Here is a 16,164-nt window from a genome sequence, read left to right on the forward strand (position 1 = left end):
GAAGAATTGTTTTGTGCTTCAACTTGGGGTTCAAGTTGAAGTTCCTGCTAGGTCAGTGTCCCTGCCAAGTACATTCCTCTCATTTCTGCTTTTTCTTTAAATGCAGTTCTTGCACTTAGGAATTCTTTAAAAGCCTGTTTCTAAAGGAAGTTTTTCAGCCTGTGATGTGTCCTGCAGTGCAAAGATGAGAAGCAGGTACTTGTGATGAGAGGCAGAGAACTCTGGATTATTTTGAATGAGGTACAGGGTAGGAAAAGGATATAAAAAAGGTCATACTTTTAAAGTCAGGTGATTCTATAATAATGTTTGAGATAGTCCTTGGAATCTTGTGTCTCAGTTGGAAAGGAGACAAACCTTTTTCTATGCGGTTGCTACATTTTTGTTACTCACTTTTAGTCAACCTCAGTTTGACCTGTATCTCATCTGTGTGTACCTGCCCAAATTACATTGGTTACTGGGCTGAACAAGGATTTCTGGGGGTTTATTTTGAATTATTCAGCTTGTGGCCTTCATGCCAGGCTCTCACACTGATGAGGCTTCTTGGGGTGCCCTTGATGTGGGCAGATAATTGGGACAGAGCTGATGGAGAAGGACCACTTCAGTCATCCCACTGATTCTGAAAGTGATATGAGAACAGGGGCTGAAAATCCACTTATTCCCAGAGGGAAGTTAGCCATACACAGCATTTTTCATCCTTTAAGTCTGGGAATTTGGCTGTCTGGTACCTGTGCTTTGGCAGGTACTGCAAAAGGGAAAATAGGGCCTTATTTCTGAGAGCTCTTGGTCAAACTCTGCTGAAAATGTTTTTGAAGTTGTTTCCATGTAGGACCCCAGGGAACGGCTGGAGCTGTGCCAGGGGAAGCTTAGGCTGGATCTCAGGAAAAGTTTCTTCCCCCAGAGGGTGGTTGGCACTGACCAGGCTCCCCAGGGCAGTGGGCACAGCCCCAAGGCTGCCAGAGCTCCAGGATAATTTGGATTATACTTTCAGGCACAGGGTGGGATTGTTGGGGTGTCCTGGGCAGGGCTGGATGATCCTTGAGAGTCCCTTCCAGCCCAGGAAATTCCATGGTTCTGTGAGTCTGTGATATTGTTGGGTCAGGAAGAAGAGACACTTCTTCTTTTGGTGCAGTTTTTAGTATATTTCTTCATCCTTTAACATCTGATTTTAGAGTCAGAAAACAGCCAGGAGTGAGTGAACATGGCGTAGCAGGTGCCTGACTGGAGAAGGAAAAATTGTGGATGTGTTAGTAATTCTCCCATCCTTCAGTAAAGGCTTTGTGATCCCTTTCTCCCCGGAACGTGCCAGATGCCAGGAATTTCCCCACGTGCTTTTATTTATTTATTTCGTTATTGATATTTAGGCCCTTAAGGAAGGGCTTTGAAGTGCACTGACACCTGCAGGGCTTGAGCTGCCCCGTGGGGTGGTCAAACCCCTGAGAAATGGGGCATAAAATTTATCATTCCTTTAAGAAAACTTAAAATTAATACTTCAGCACATCTTTGAAACATCTTGTTTCTATAACTCAGATTGGAATACTGTCGTTTCCTGGGTTATTGGGGGAAATCAGATGCCCTTGTTTGCCTGGAGAAACTCAGCAGCTCTCCCTCTTCCCCCTGGGGATTGGTTTGGCTAATCCTTGGAGGACTGAGGTGCTGAAATGTTGCAGCAGGTTTTTAGCCTCTCCGAAGGCTGATATTAAACTTCCCACCTATTGAAAGGTGAATTCCAGACAGGAATAACCTCAAGTGGGCTTTTTTGAGATCGTCCTGTCTCAGCTTGAAGGTCCCACCGTTGGCACCGGTTCTTGCGGGTGTTTTCAGGGGCCCACGAGTGTGTTTGGGATTCGGTGGGGAATTGTTCATCCTCCTTTGAACCCTGGCACCACAGGCTTTGCCAAGGAATCCACAGGCTGGGATTACTCTTCCCAGTGTTTGTAGCTGCTCTGCTCAACTTTGATGTAGCCACAGCAGGTTTATTTTGAAGGCGTGAATTCCAGAGTGGCAGTGGGTTCTGCCAGGTTGGCTGTGCAAGGTCAGCCTGGGGAGACTGGGAGCCTGTGGATACCTGGGAAAGGGGGGAAGAATGGGGAAGGTTGTGGCAACACCATTAAAATACCATCTGAACCTCTAGTCATGTATGATGGGGATTTTTTTTTTGGGGGGGGGAGGGCTGATAAAGTAAATTTTACTTTATGAGTAAATTTTACTTTATCAGTCCCGTTTTTTTCCTTTCTGTCATTTTGCTTGTACCAGGGGCTGAGTAATCCCAAATAATTCCTTTGACTTAACCCTGAACAAGCAGTTTTTTGCCAGTGCCACCTTCTCCAGAAGAAACTTCCAACCACGGGCAAGGAAGAGTTGCTTCCAGTGGAGGAAACTCTGTGGCAGGGCTGGGATCAGGATGTTGGAGAAATTGCAGCTGAATTCAAAGAAATAATTCGTTAACAAAAAATAAAATAAAAATCAATCCTGCCCCTTTGACTATTCTGGAATCTCTGCCCTCGTGTTGTTTGCAGCTGTTGTGTTGCCAAACCACATAAATAGCTTTCTGGGGCACACTGGAACTGGAATGGGAGCGAGGTCTGGTGTGGGAGGGTTCAACTGCCAGCCTTGGCTCCGGGTGACCCCTCTGTCCTGGGAGGCAGCGGCTGCAGTGGGGCAGCCCCGAGGGCTGGGGGGGCTGAGCACCCATCTCTGCTCACTGCTCCCCGGCCTCCTGTGGTTTGACTTGTTTTTAACAGGTGCTGCTGTCCCTGAGCTCCCCTGGACGACTCTTTGCACCTCCTGAGCAGCAGCCCCCGATCAGTGCAGTTGTTTGGCCGGGAGGTCGCTCCATCCAAGCTGGGGAAATTGGGAGCAGCAGCCAGGAGGGGGGAAATACTCCCTCCCCTGGGTTGTTTGCTGAAGGATCTGAGGGCGGGTGGTTTGTGAACTACTTTTGTAAAGGTAGTTTTGATCAATTGACAGTTCTTCAGGCAGGAAGCCCTTAAAGCCTGGTGATTTTCAGGGAATCCATTGAGAGTTGTGTTTTGCTCTTCTATGTCAGCACTCCAGACTCACACTGTCTGCTCAAACAGACTTAACCCCTCTGTTAACCGTGACCTTTATTTTGTGCTGCCTATAAAAAGAAACAGGTTAAAACTCTTTTCACTTCTGATCTAGAAAATGCTTGAGCTGCTCCTGTGGGAAGACAGAAAAACCTGAACTAGAGCAAGCAGACTCACAGGATATTCTGGGGTGGAAGGGACCCACAAGGATCATCGAGTCCGGCTCTTAAGTGAATGACCCGTCCAGGGGATTCAACCTGTGACCCTGGCATTATTAGCACCAAGTTTTAACCAACTTCTCTGGTCAAAAAATAACCCACAACAGTAAAAAGACCATACAGCAAACTCTGAAAGTCCATCCAAGTATTGAATCTTTGACGTCTGTCACTTTAGGAAAAAAATCTCTGAAACTTCCAAGAACTTGCTTTATTCTAACTAAGGTGCCACTGGTCTCACAGGACTCCTGCCAGGAGAAGGCATGTGATCCTCACAGCTTACCAAAACCAGGAGAAGGGCTTTGGCATCTCTTCCCTGCCAGCAGCAAGAATCTGATTGGCATGAGATGGCTTTTTCCCTTCCTTTTTTTTTTCCCTTTCCAGCAGGTGGAAGGCCTGTTCTGCAGGCTCGGAGCTCTTGACAGGTTTATCATGATGCCTTCTTGGCAGGTAGGGCTGGTGCTGTTCCTTCAGTCTGCATTAAACCCTTTCCTTTGGATTTTGAATTTCAAGTGGAGCTTTGTGCAGCAGCTCTTTCAAACAGGTGATGGGACCGGTGCCTCTTTTCCCCCTTTGGATCCCAAATGGTGGCAGGTTGAGCCAACCTGGAGGGTCACTGCCCCTCAGTCACCACCTCCCCCTCCCCCAAATGTATCTGAGGCAGTTTGATCTGAACAAACACAGCATCAGGTTGTGTTGACAGAGGTTTGGGAAAGCTCTGATTTAGTCTTCTCACGTATTTTCTTTTTCACAAGGAAAGTTATGAAATAGTTCTGTTCTGGCACTGCCTGCCGGTGATTTCTGAGTCCTTCTAAAGAAGCTGCTGTGGAAAAATTGCCCTCTTAATCCTTTTTTCCCCCCCCTCCTCTCTTTTTGGTCGTTCTTGTTGTTTTTAGCAGCTCACCAAAGCGCTTACAGAGAATTCCTGCTCCTCCTGCACTGATTAATTCCTGGCAGGGAGCACCAAGTGGCTCTTGCGTCAATAAATCGTCACAACCTTTGCTTGTCTCTGTCAGCGTAAATACACTTGGACTCCAGCAGCCCCCAAAGCAGGCCAGAGGTTGCCAGTTTTGCAGCTGCAAAGCGGTCAAGTCCAAGAGTGCACGTTTGGGGTGGCAGAGCTACTGCATCTCAGGTTACAAGCCCCCTTCCCCCCCACCCCTTAACGTTTTGGCTTCTGGAATTTTACTTTATCCGTAAAAATTGATTTAAACTTAGAGGATAATTTTTTTCAAGTATATTTGTTGGATTTACTAGGGAAAAAAAGGTGTTTGTGGCAATGCCTTTGCCATCCCACCTCAGCTGCCTGGGATGTGTTTGTGTGAGTGGGGAAGGGAAGATCCCTGGAACTCAGGGCTTGGCTGGTTATCTCCAGAGAGCTCAGGGACCATCCCGGTGTGTGTCACTTGTGTCACTGCTCTGCTGCAGAACTGTCACCTGGCAGAGGCAGCCCAGGTTGGAGGAACATCCCTGATGGAACATGGCTGTGTCTGCTCCGTGCTCTCCTTTTGGGTTTTGGGTTCTTCTGAGTGAAGGCAAACTTGTTTCACCTCTGGTGGTTTGTGAGGCTCGTTTTTGAGCTGCCTTTTTTTTTTCCCTTTTTTCTTTTTTTTCTTTTTTTTTTTTTTTTACTTTACCGGTAATTCTGATGTTTGCTTTTGTCAGGGAAACTGTGGATGGTGTTGCACAAAGGAACGTGATGTTTGGGGAGTGATTGCCCAAAGGAATTGGGCAACAGTGACTTGATCTTTAGATGTTGCAGCCACCAGATGAAAGAAACTTTCTACAAAGCCCTTTGCTGGAACAACTGTTGTGCAAACCGGGTGCTGAAAGCTCATGGAAATGGGGGGAGAGGAACCTGGTGAAGGGGTGGGCAGGTTTCAGAGCTTCATTTTGGGGACACCTGGTGTCTGTATATATTAGGTAGGAGAGAGAAACCCTTGAAATGTTGTCCTCCTGCTGGAGACACCACAGAAATGCCTGTGAGTGGTGGATTTAGATTTAAAGACCTCCTTCCCCCATCACAGAGTAGCAGCAGTGGGACACTTCAGTTATCACTCTGCCCTTTAATTCCTGTTGGGAAACTTGAGGGAGCTGCTGGAGAGGCTGGAATGATCCGTGTGCTGCTGCTTGGCAGTGCAGTCAGAGGGTGGGATGGACCCTCTTGGTTCTCCCAGACTCCAGAGATTTCTCCTTGGAGAATGCCCTGATGGAACAGCTCGTTTGGGCTTTCTGGGAGCATCTCCCTCCTCCCACTTGCACCACTGAGCCGAAGCCTCCCCAGCTGCCCTGCCTAGAATGGAGTAGTTGAGCAGCTTTGATAAGAATATTTTATAAATAAGAATATTTCTAAAATTTAGATTTATTTTTTTTTTTAATTCTCCTAATCTATATCTAAATACAATCAAAAACTGCTGGGGGAGGGGTGGGGAAAATTCCTCGACATCCCACTCGTGGATGAAAGCAGCTTTTGAAAGTTACTTTTGCCAGTTTTGAGAAACCAGCTGTAGCTGCTCTAAACCAAACTGTTTGTTCCACCAGAAACTCCTGCAGATACTCTTCCTGTGCTTTGAAAAACAACCAGGGGGGTGATGGTGATGCCCCATACCCCTGCTGCAGGCAGGAGGAAACCTGGAAGGACAGGCCTTGGTGGGATTTGGGTCTGGAAATACTTTAAGAGGCAGGATACCTGTTTGGTGAGAAAACTGTCCACTCAGAGTTGCCTTGCACTGCCAAAGAGTGTGGCTTGTTCTCAACCTGACTTAGGGATTTGAGAAGCTCTGTATTTTCTTGGATTTTTCATCTTGTTCCAAGTGTTGGAGCTGCAGCGTCGGTGTCTCCCCTTTGCCCTCCTCCACCTCTCTTCCATTTCAGACTGATACTCGTTGAGATCTACCTGTGTTGATCAATTTTAATGCAGAATATGTGCACAAAGTGTTCCCCCAGCCCTTTTTTTCCCAGTGGAGCTCGAGGCTTGAGAGTGAAAATCCATCAATCAGGCTGGGACATGGTGTGGTTGTTCCCTCCCTGGAGCTGAGGGTTGGTTCTGGGCCCTCTCTGGGCTGGCCATCACACACTGAGGAGTGTCTTTGACTTCCTTTGGGCCTGGAGGCAGTTTTTTTATGGAAAGGGATATAAGGCATTGGAACAGACTGCCCAGGGCAGTGGTGGAGTCCCCATCCCTGGAAGTGTTCAAAGAACGTGTGGATGTGCCACCCGAGGCCGTGGTTTAGTGGGACACAGTGGTGGTGGTGCTGGGTTGGAGGTTGGACTTGATGATCTCAGAGGGCTTCTCCAGCCTTAATGATTCCATGATTCTGTGGAGTCCCTAGAGGTACCTGTGAGACATCCCTGCCCTGTCTCATGGCTGTTCCAGCATCTCCCTTCGCTGGAGCTCATTCCTGGAGCATGGACAGGGTTTGGTGGGATGCCCTGGGCAGTGTTTTTGTAAATTTGGGATTGGCCAGCTGAGCAGATGCTCTCAGGGAAAGCCAGGCCTTACTTGCCTTGCTGTTGTCCCCCTAAGGCTGCAATTCCTGTGGCACCCTCATAATCCTGAGCTGGAAAGAGAGCAGAGCACAGCATCCCACACATCCCTTGGGACTTTGGGCAGGAGCAAGGGGCCCTTGGAGCCTAAAACTGTATCAGCTTTCTTCCTTATGGAAGGAATTTCAAAATAACTTCATATGGACTCTACAGTTCTTTCTTTGCTGCTCATTTTGGTTTGTATTTCACTGTGGAAGCTGCTTTCTTTGGGAGGGACTGGCTGGAGAATCCTCAGGAACCGCCGGTCACGAGAGCTGGATTTCTGTGAGGGATGGTGAGCTGGGATCAAGGACTGTGGTTGTGGTGCTTCAGTTTGCTTTTCAGGCTCCTGAAGCCACAGAGCTCTGCAGGAGGAGCTTGTTTTTATTCAGAAATAATTCTGTAGTAGTTGGTTTAGGCACGTACATGTTTGTGGCTTTAGCAGGCAGAGGCAGGAGACACGGTTGTGTTGGAAGATAATTTGTTTTGCTAGAAACTCCTTTTTTCTCTTGCAAGAAACAAGTGTGGGACTGTTTCTTTTGAACTGCAGTGGCTTCCCCCCCCCCCCCAGTATCTCCACGTGGAATTACTTTGCACTAAGAAGCATTAAGTAGTGTTTAGGAACTGTTGGTGAGATTGGTCTCTGGCAGAGATACAATCTCATGGACATCTCTGAGAGGTTTTGAGCAGAATGCTCAATATTCACTGTTTTAATATCTTTTTGTTACTGTTTTCCACCTGTGTTCATCATGTCTGTGAGCTCCACTGGTCTGGTCACATTGACAAACTGTTAATAACATCTTGGTTTGTTAATATATTCTTGGTATTGCAAGATTCTAAGTGATTTATCAGCTTTAGATCCCTGTTATTTATCACTCTGCCTCTTCCAAGTGAATCATTTTGCTGACTGAGCCATGCAGGGGATACCTTTGTGCACAGGGAGAAAAAAAATCCCACAGGGAGGTGTTTCTCCTTCCTCCTCCCAGACTGAAACCAGTGGTGGCTGCTGGACACTCACTAGTCTCCTGCTGAGTCCTTTAATTAGAAAATGTCTCACTTGGAGCTTCCACATCTCCTGACTCAGGCCTGGGATGCAATCAGAGGTATCTGAGCTGCCCCATCGTACTTTCAGCTCAAGCCCTTGTTTAGATGCTGAGAAAATAAATTAAACCATGTGAGGTTTGTCCCCTCAGTGCTGGATTGGGCCGTGGCAGCTCAACCCTTGGTGTAGGGGAAGGTGATGCTGGTGCCCAAAGCTTGGGGGGTTGGGCACAGATGGGACTGTTGTGGTGGCAGCCGTGGTTTGGTGGCCACGTGTGGCTCTTCATTAATTAAACAGTGGCTGTTCACAGCCTCACACGTGGCACAGTTCGCTCCCCACTGCTCCCAGCAGGTGAAGCTACGGCAGGAAAACACCTCCAGCTCGGGAAGACACAATAGCTGGGGGTGAGGCGTGTGGAGGATGTGGGATCTGTGCTACTCAGAGGCAAAAATAGCATCATTTCTAATAGTAAAAGCGAAGCTCCTGTGTGTTCTGCCAGCCTGGAGTGAATGGAGGAGTAGTTGCTTACAGATGACAAGCAGGGATGAATAAGCACTTAAAAATTTTGGTGCTGAAGGAACAGCTTTTGCATCGTGGCCTCTGAGCAAGTCCCAGCCTTGCAGCCCCTGTGCTGCTGTCACTTGCTGCTCTAAATTGGCAGGCATGGAATTAAAACTCCCTCTGCATCCTCCAGCTGCCCTGGGGGGTTCCCTCTCCTGGTTTTTTTTTTCTTTTCCCCCTGCTGCAATGACAAATTTTTGCCCCCAACAGCCCATTTTGCTGTAGGGAACTCCCCCAAAAGCAGCTGCCTTTGAGTAACTCGCTGGGGTTTCTTAGATTTGTAAAAAAGCTGTTGCAGTTGAATTGTTTGAAGTGTGGAACACGACCCTGATGTGCTTTGGTGGATGGACACCTAAAGATCTCTTGAAGGCAAAATGGAAGACTGAACATAGGAATTTGGATGCTTCCAGAACAGCAGCAGGATGGGGGTAGGTGTAAGTTATGTCCTGGAGTAAGGAACTGCCATCTCTTGTGGGGATGTTGGCTGGAGCAGCTCTGCCTCTGCTGTGGGCTCTTTTCCTCCGTGTTTGGTTTTCAGGGGATTTCCTTAGGACACCTGAAATATTTGAGCTGTTGGATTTTTTGTAATGGGAGACAGCATTGTTTTGTTGCTTTTTTCCTCCTTTTTTCCCCCCCCCTTTTTCCTTTTGTCTTCCCCCAAGCTGCTCTTGGAGTAGCTCTTTGTGGCCTTCGTAAGAACCTAGTCCAGGGTGAAAACATTCAAAGGGGAAAAACACATCATGGTAAGAGTGGAATGCATCTGGTTTGTTCTAAAAAGAATACTACTACTATTAATTGCCTGCTTGCAGCTCAGTGATAAACTTATTAAGAACATGGCCAGAAGTGATTTGTGACCAGGAAAATATCCTTTTTCCTCACATGTTTGCTGGAGTTGGTGGCAGAGAGACACTTGTAGTACCTGAGGAACAGGCTCCTTGAAAAGTGGTATTTTAGAGCATTTTTCCACTTGTCTGCACATGACTAATGCCTTCCCCGTTTCTGATGTCATCTGAGGGAATGTGTGCAGATTTATGGAAGGAGAAGGTGAGGAGAAAACCCAGTAAGTGGCCTTTGGAAATGAGCAAGAATTGCAGTGATATCCGTCAGTGCTTTTATTATTCTTCATATTTGGCTCCAGCTTAAATGTCACTAATCTCCTACTCGGAGAGGTCCCATCCACAGGGAGTCTTGGCAGGTGTTTTCCCATCACAGAACAGGGATCTTGTACCTGCTCTTGTTGGTTTGCTCCCTTGCAGGACACATTTTACACCATCAGATTGTAGTGATTGTTCCTCTGCCTCTTTTCTTCCTCTCACACAGAGTGGGGCCTGTGTTTGCTTCTCTCAAAAAGAACTTGCCAGAATGGGCAAGTTCCTGTGGGACTTGGGCTTTCCTGAAGCTCTGAATCCCATCTTAGAGTGGGTTGTACCTGCAGGTTTATCTAGACCAGAGTCCTGCCTGACAGTGAGCAGCACGAGATGTTTAGGGCTGCTAAGAAACAAAACAGGGAACCCAGGATGAGCACAGAGTACAGAATAATGTTAGATGAGTATAGCATTCTGGCTATTCTGGTGCTTTATAATGTGCTTTTGCTGGCCCAAAAAGTGCAGGTGAAGAAGGCCAAGCTGGCAATTAAATGTGCAGTGAGAAGCTTGGGGGGAACTTAAAAGTCTGGGGACGCTTTTGTGAATGCAGTTGTCCATGGCCATGGGATCTGTGAGTGACTGAGGATTATTCCAGCTCAAACCTGAGAGAGCAGCACCGGAGCAGCCGAGCTCTGTGCCTGTGCAGCCCGTGGTGTGTTCATCCCTGCGTGCTGTGTTTTGGGGAGGGAGGGGGGTCACTGGGCCCCGTGTTCAGCTGAGTCAGCTCTATTAGCACTGCATGACTTCCTGAATTGCTGCCGAGGAAGGATGTGCTGTCCACTCAGAAGAAAGTTTGTAGTGTCTGGGGACAAGGTCAGCAAAGTGGATGCCCGATTTCCAAAGCTGGCCACGTGCTGTCCAGGCTGTGAATCACCCTGACGGCACAAGGGACTGACAAGTACCGGGGTCTGGAAAAAAAGGAAAGCCCCAAATGAGAAGGTGGAGGAAGGCCCTGGGAGGTTGCACTTGGTTAGATAACAGGGCAGGGTGGAATTCGTGTTTGCATCATTACAGTTGGCACTTGCTGAGTGTAAACTTGTGTGTTCCCTGTGGCCTGTTCACATAAACTTTGTCTGCACAGCTGCGAGCGCTGTCGTGTGCACATCCAATTCCTGAGCTGCACTGGGAGACGCAGCGTTTTCCATACGGGATTTTCTGTTGCAAACACGCCCACACTCCCCAATCGCTCTGACTTGGTCTGACTTTCCCTTTGTGAGCTGTTTGTCTCGAGTGCTTTGTCTGCCCCGCACACCCCGTGTGTGGCATAGCTGGGATTTTTGTGCCGAGGAATGTAAACACCAAATCCGAGCCTCGAAGAACTCCGGGGCTCTGGTGCATCATCTGTTTGTTATGTAACCTGATAGAATGGGAGCGAAATAGAAACCAGATGTCAAGGCAGAGCAATTGCAGTTTTTCATCTGCGAGTGTTGCAGTAAATGGGCTTTGTATTCCTTCCCCCCCTCCCTTTTTATTTGGGAAAGTGCTGCAGGGGAGCTCGGAGCTCTCAGCGTGGGTCTTGCTTAAAGACTTTGTTATTCTGCACTTGTGTTCTTTTACATAATTGGAGCCCTTGTGCTGCTCCAGAACGACAAGTGAGCCTATTCCCAACTTAAAATGAGCTGGACAGAACTGCTGAATCCTGGGAGAGCCCCTCGGTGTGTCCGGCTCTGTGGGTTACACGGTCAAGGCACTAAATTTAGCAGCCCCAGTGAAGCTGCTTTACTGATCAAGTTTGGGAAGGAAATCCTATCAAAGAAGGTTTGGTACAGACTGTGCCAGGGATTCCAGAGCTGGAGGAACATCTGGGAGGGGAGCAGATGGGAGCTGCACTGAGCTCGTTTTCTCCAATTCAGGAGGATAAGAGGGAAAATGGATAATCATTGATTTTTCCTGGTGGGGAAATGGATTCTTCCACTGCTGGTTTATCCCAGAGGTTTCTCTCTGCTGTCTTCCATTAAATAAGGCAGCCCCTGTGTTGGGAGACAAATCAATACATGTCTGTCTTCGTCTTCATGTGCATCCTCCCATGTCAGGGGGGTGTGTGTTCTCACCACGTGGGAGCTGACGTGGATTCTCCTCTTTCCTTCCCTCCTGTTTTCCATCCTCCTGCACTGATGTTGGTTCTTCTGTTGCTGAAGATTTATTCCCTGCCCTTCTGTGTTGTAAGCTCAGAAGCCAGCAGAGCCTTGCTGCTGGAGTCCCCGCTTGGAGGAGGCCACAGTGGCTGGAGATCCGATTTTTCCATGGGAGCAGGACGGTGCTGGGAGCCGCTTCAGGCATCCCCCTGTTAAATACAGATAACTTCAAGAAACCCTTAAATCCAGAGGAAGGAAGAATTAAAGCTACTCGCTCCTTCTAAATTTATTCCTTTAAAACCCAGCAGAGAAGGAAGAGAAGGGATCACTGTGAACACTTGCTCCCAGCCTTTTCCAACAGCATCCAATCCGTGCCACCTCTCCTTTCAAGGATAGCATGGAAAGAGGACTTGGGTTCATTGTGTGGTTACTGCTCAGCTCTACTGACACTTCTACAAGTTCCCAGTGGAGTCTGAGCTGAGCTCGTGGGAAGGTGGCAAATATTAAGGGAAGGAGGCTGGATGGGATCAAAATGCAAAAAAGGGTCTGTTTTCCTCATGCTCTTCAGAAAAAGAAATGCCAGATCCTCTGAGAAAGTTTGGATGGGAACAGGGACTTACTTGGCTGTTGAAAGTTGTTTAGTTGTTTCCTCTTGTAACTTGTTCTGATCCCAGGATTTCGATTCAGCCTTGAAATACTGATTGGTGTGGGTTGTGTTGTAACTTTGCATGGCCTGCCCTTCCCCTCCTGTCCTTTGGCCAGTTGGGTTGTTCCCAGGAAGGATGAACCTTCCTGAGAGAGTCCATTCCCCTAAATCAAAGATTTTACTGTTGAAGACACTTTTCTCCCACATGAGGCATTTATAGGAAACTTTACAGTTGTAAGGAGGCAGCCCCTGAAGTCCTTGGAATGGCAGTGAAGCTGGAGCTGAAGGCAGAATCAGATGTTCCCAGGTGGAATTCCTTCCTTTCCAACTCTTTCCTTCTGGGGAAGAGGTCAAGGGGAACCTTGTTGCTTTCTACAAGTACTTGAGAGGAGGTTGTAGTGAGATGGGGGTTACTCTGTTCTGCCATGGGTGAGGTGAAATGACCTCAAGTTGCACCAGGGGAGGTTCAAATTAGGTATTAAAAAAAAAATTCCCTGAAAAAGTGGTCAGGCATTGGAATAACTTACCCAGGGAGGTGGTGAAGTTTCTGGAAGCATTGAAGAGGCTTGTGGGTGTGGTTTAGGGGTGATTATGGTGGGGTTGGTTGGACTGGATGATCTTGAAGGTCTCTTCCAGCCTTGATGATCTTGTGATTCTTTGTAAATGGAGACTGTGGAGCCCAGATGTGATCCCCAGGGTCACCATGGAGAACATCCCCTCAGGTGGGTTATGAGGGGTGTTTGACCATCTCCCCACAGAGAACATCCCTTCAGGTGGGTCATGGTGGGTGTTTGACCATCTCTCCATAGAGAACATCCCTTCAGGTGGGTCATGGTGGGTGTTTGACCATCTCTCCATGGAGAACATCCCCTCAGGTGGGTCATGAGGAATGTTTGACCATCTCTCCTGCAAAGGCACTTTGTGAAGGTGTCCATATTTTCTCCCCTGGGTGAGCTCTGGGAGGCCAGAGGATTGGGAAGCTCTGTGGCCTGTTCCTCATGGAAATAGTCCTTGTGCTGTGGTGACTCTTGTGTCACTGAAACTGAGCCTTAAAACCCTGGGAATGCCCGATGGGAATGTTGGCCGGAACATGTGGTGGACAGAAATGTCTCCTTTCAATCTGAGTCCCAGAGGATTAGTTGTAAGAAGGAAAACAAGTCAACCAAGGAGGAGTTGGGCTTGACCCCCCTGTCCTGGTGGCTGTGAGCAGCCTCCGTGCCCAGAATCCGGAGCCAGGGGATCCCGTGTTTTCTGGGGAGAGAAATGCTGGCAGTGGCAGTCACATGTCACCGGGAGCTGGTACTATAAACACAGCAGCTCTGGAGAGCGACCTTCAGCATGGCTTCCAACCTTCAGCATGGCTTCCAACGCTCCAGGGTTATTTTTAACCTGTCTGGGGAAATTTCCAATACAAAGGCTGGTGCCAATCTGATCCCTGTGCTTTCCCAAATCCTTATCTTTTGCTTTCTAGTGCTCTGACGCATCGGATGGAACAGCAAGTTTCGGGCTCGGGGAAAGCTTTTGCTTTTATGTCCACGGCACCAGAGAGAAAGAAATATTTCAGCTCTGCTTTTGCTGCTAAACAGATTTATTTTTAAAGAGTCTTTTTTTTTTTTTTCCAAGATGGATTTTTATGCTATCTTAGTTTAGTTTTTATTTTTTTAAGAAAAATACTTGAAGCGGGGTTTAAAAATAGCTGAAGGCTGCACTTTGATTAGGTTGCTGTGGCACTGACGTCAGAGGGTGACATTTATCTCTGTAGGATTTGCCCTGTTGACTAAGGCTGTATTTACACAAATGGGGATATTTCTGTCCCCTGTGGGGGGAACAAGCTCTGCTCCAGCCGTGTCCTTGCCCTCAGTATTCCTGAACTCTGGCTTTCTCCCCTACTGGCTTAATTTTATATGGCAGCAGGGAGTTTGTGACGTGTGGGAGGATCGTGGTAGGTGTTTGTGTTGCCGTGATGGTGGTGGTTTGGTGGAGGAGGACACTGAACTGGATTGGACTTGGTAAAACATCAAGTGGGAGCTGTGTGGATCCTGGCTGGATGGCTTCCTGAACAGGCGGGTGACGGATATTCTACAAAGAGGAATTCTAGAAAATAGGACCTACAGAGGTGAAACAGGAACAGTTTCAGCCCAGCGTGGCTTTGAGTGCAGCACGTGCATTTCTCTGCCACTTATTTGATATTTTCACTCAGAGTAGTTGCTCTAATTCACTTTTTTTTAGTTTTAATTATTGCAAAGTTACAAGTCTGTTTTTATAGGGAGTCCCAAGCTAAAGCTGTTGATCTGGCAAATACAAATTGTGTGTTCAGGTGCTGGAGCTTCTCGGACCCTCTCCCCTGTCCCCAGAGTTTCCGTGGTCCCAAATCCCACTGTTTCAACAGCAGCAGAAAGCACTCATAGTTTCCTGTAAGCACTCGTGCCTAAAATCTGGTTACTGGAGCATGAAGTGTCCCAAAAGGAAGTTTTCATGGAATGGTTTTGGGTTGGAAGGGACCTCAAAGATCATCTCGTTCCACCCCCTGCCATGGGCAGGGACAGCTCTTGGCCATCACGGGAAATTTTTAGCTGGATTAAGAAAAAGAAGTGGAATGGGAGCTGCTTTCTGGGTTGGTGTTGAGGGGAGCTGTGAACTCAAACTGCTGATCCAAGGGAAGCACATTTTTAGCCCCGGTGTCTCCAGTGGGTGCTGTTTAAGGACTGTTGGGTTCTGCCTACTCCTCCTTGAGGAGGAGCAAGCATTCATCTGTCCCCAGCTCTGGCTGTCAGTCTCTTGCCCTCTGCTGGGCAGCCTCAGGAGAAATCCCACATCCACAGGCAGCAGGTAAAAGTTAAAAGATCCCATGGACAGCAGGAGCTTTCAGGTGGAATCACTAAGGCTGGAAAAGACCTCTGGGATTGAGTCCAACCTTCAACCCAGCACTGTTGTGTTCCCCACTAAATTACAGCTGTAAGTGCCACATCATGTATTTTATGAACACATCCAGGGATGGTGATCCCACCCCTTCCCTGTACCTGGAATTGGAAGGTGATGGCAATATTTGGACTTGCACATGTGTCCTTTGCTTCCATGTTTGTGGGCTGTGGTGCTGGGTCTCGTGGAATCCCAAAGTGGTTTGGGTTGGGAGGGGCCGTAGAGCTCATCCAGTCCTGTCGTGGGCAGGGACACCTCCCACTGTCCCAGGTTGCTCCAGTCTGGCCTTGGACACTTCAGGGATGGGGCAACCACAGCTGCTCTGCCAAGCCCTGCCAGTGCTCCCAGAGCTGTGTGTTGGGGGGGATGCATTCGGAATAACTCTTAATTTATCCTTGACACTGAGACAGTAATGGAGAAAAACCACTAGAAATGGACCTGATTTAAGGCTGATACAAATTAACTTGCAGGCTTTGTCAATTCATCATACTATTCCAGTGCTGTATATACAAGCATATTTAACAGCAGTAGAAATTCCCAGTTATCATGAAAACCCCCATTGTCATTAGCCTCATCCTGCTTCCAATCAGATCCTTGTGCCTTTTACAAAGGAGTGACAGGACAAGGAGGAATGGTTTCCAACTGAGAGAGGGCAGGGTTGGATGGGATATTGGGAAGCAATTCCTCCAGTGCTGGGGCAGTCTGTTTTCCAAGGAATTGCAGGTTTAAATCCATAAGCTTTTCCAGCCCCGCAGGGAAGAGGCAGCTGCTGTGTTTCTGTCTTTTGAAGTGTGAATTAACTGTCTGACTCCTGCGAGATGGGCAGCGAATCACAGATTTGGCAGGTTATTTACCCTGACTTTTGCATAACTTTTACCTGGCCCTCCTCCTGTGGCAGGAGAAAGGAGCACCAGTGACCCTCCTGGACACGGAGCCTGCTGGGACAGCAGGAAATTTGGGTGCCAGTTTCAGCCAGGGGGTTAATGTGC

General features: G+C 48.0%; 1 protein-coding gene across 3 annotated transcripts in view; it reads left to right on the plus strand.

Annotated features, from left to right (window-relative positions):
- Nucleotides 1–16,164, plus strand: part of HDAC4 (histone deacetylase 4) — a 223,999-nt gene that overhangs the window by 31,083 nt on the left and 176,752 nt on the right. The gene's annotated exons all lie outside the window — the stretch shown is intronic.

Source organism: Chiroxiphia lanceolata, chromosome 7 (assembly GCF_009829145.1).
Source record: "Chiroxiphia lanceolata isolate bChiLan1 chromosome 7, bChiLan1.pri, whole genome shotgun sequence".
Lineage (NCBI taxonomy): Eukaryota > Metazoa > Chordata > Aves > Passeriformes > Pipridae > Chiroxiphia > Chiroxiphia lanceolata.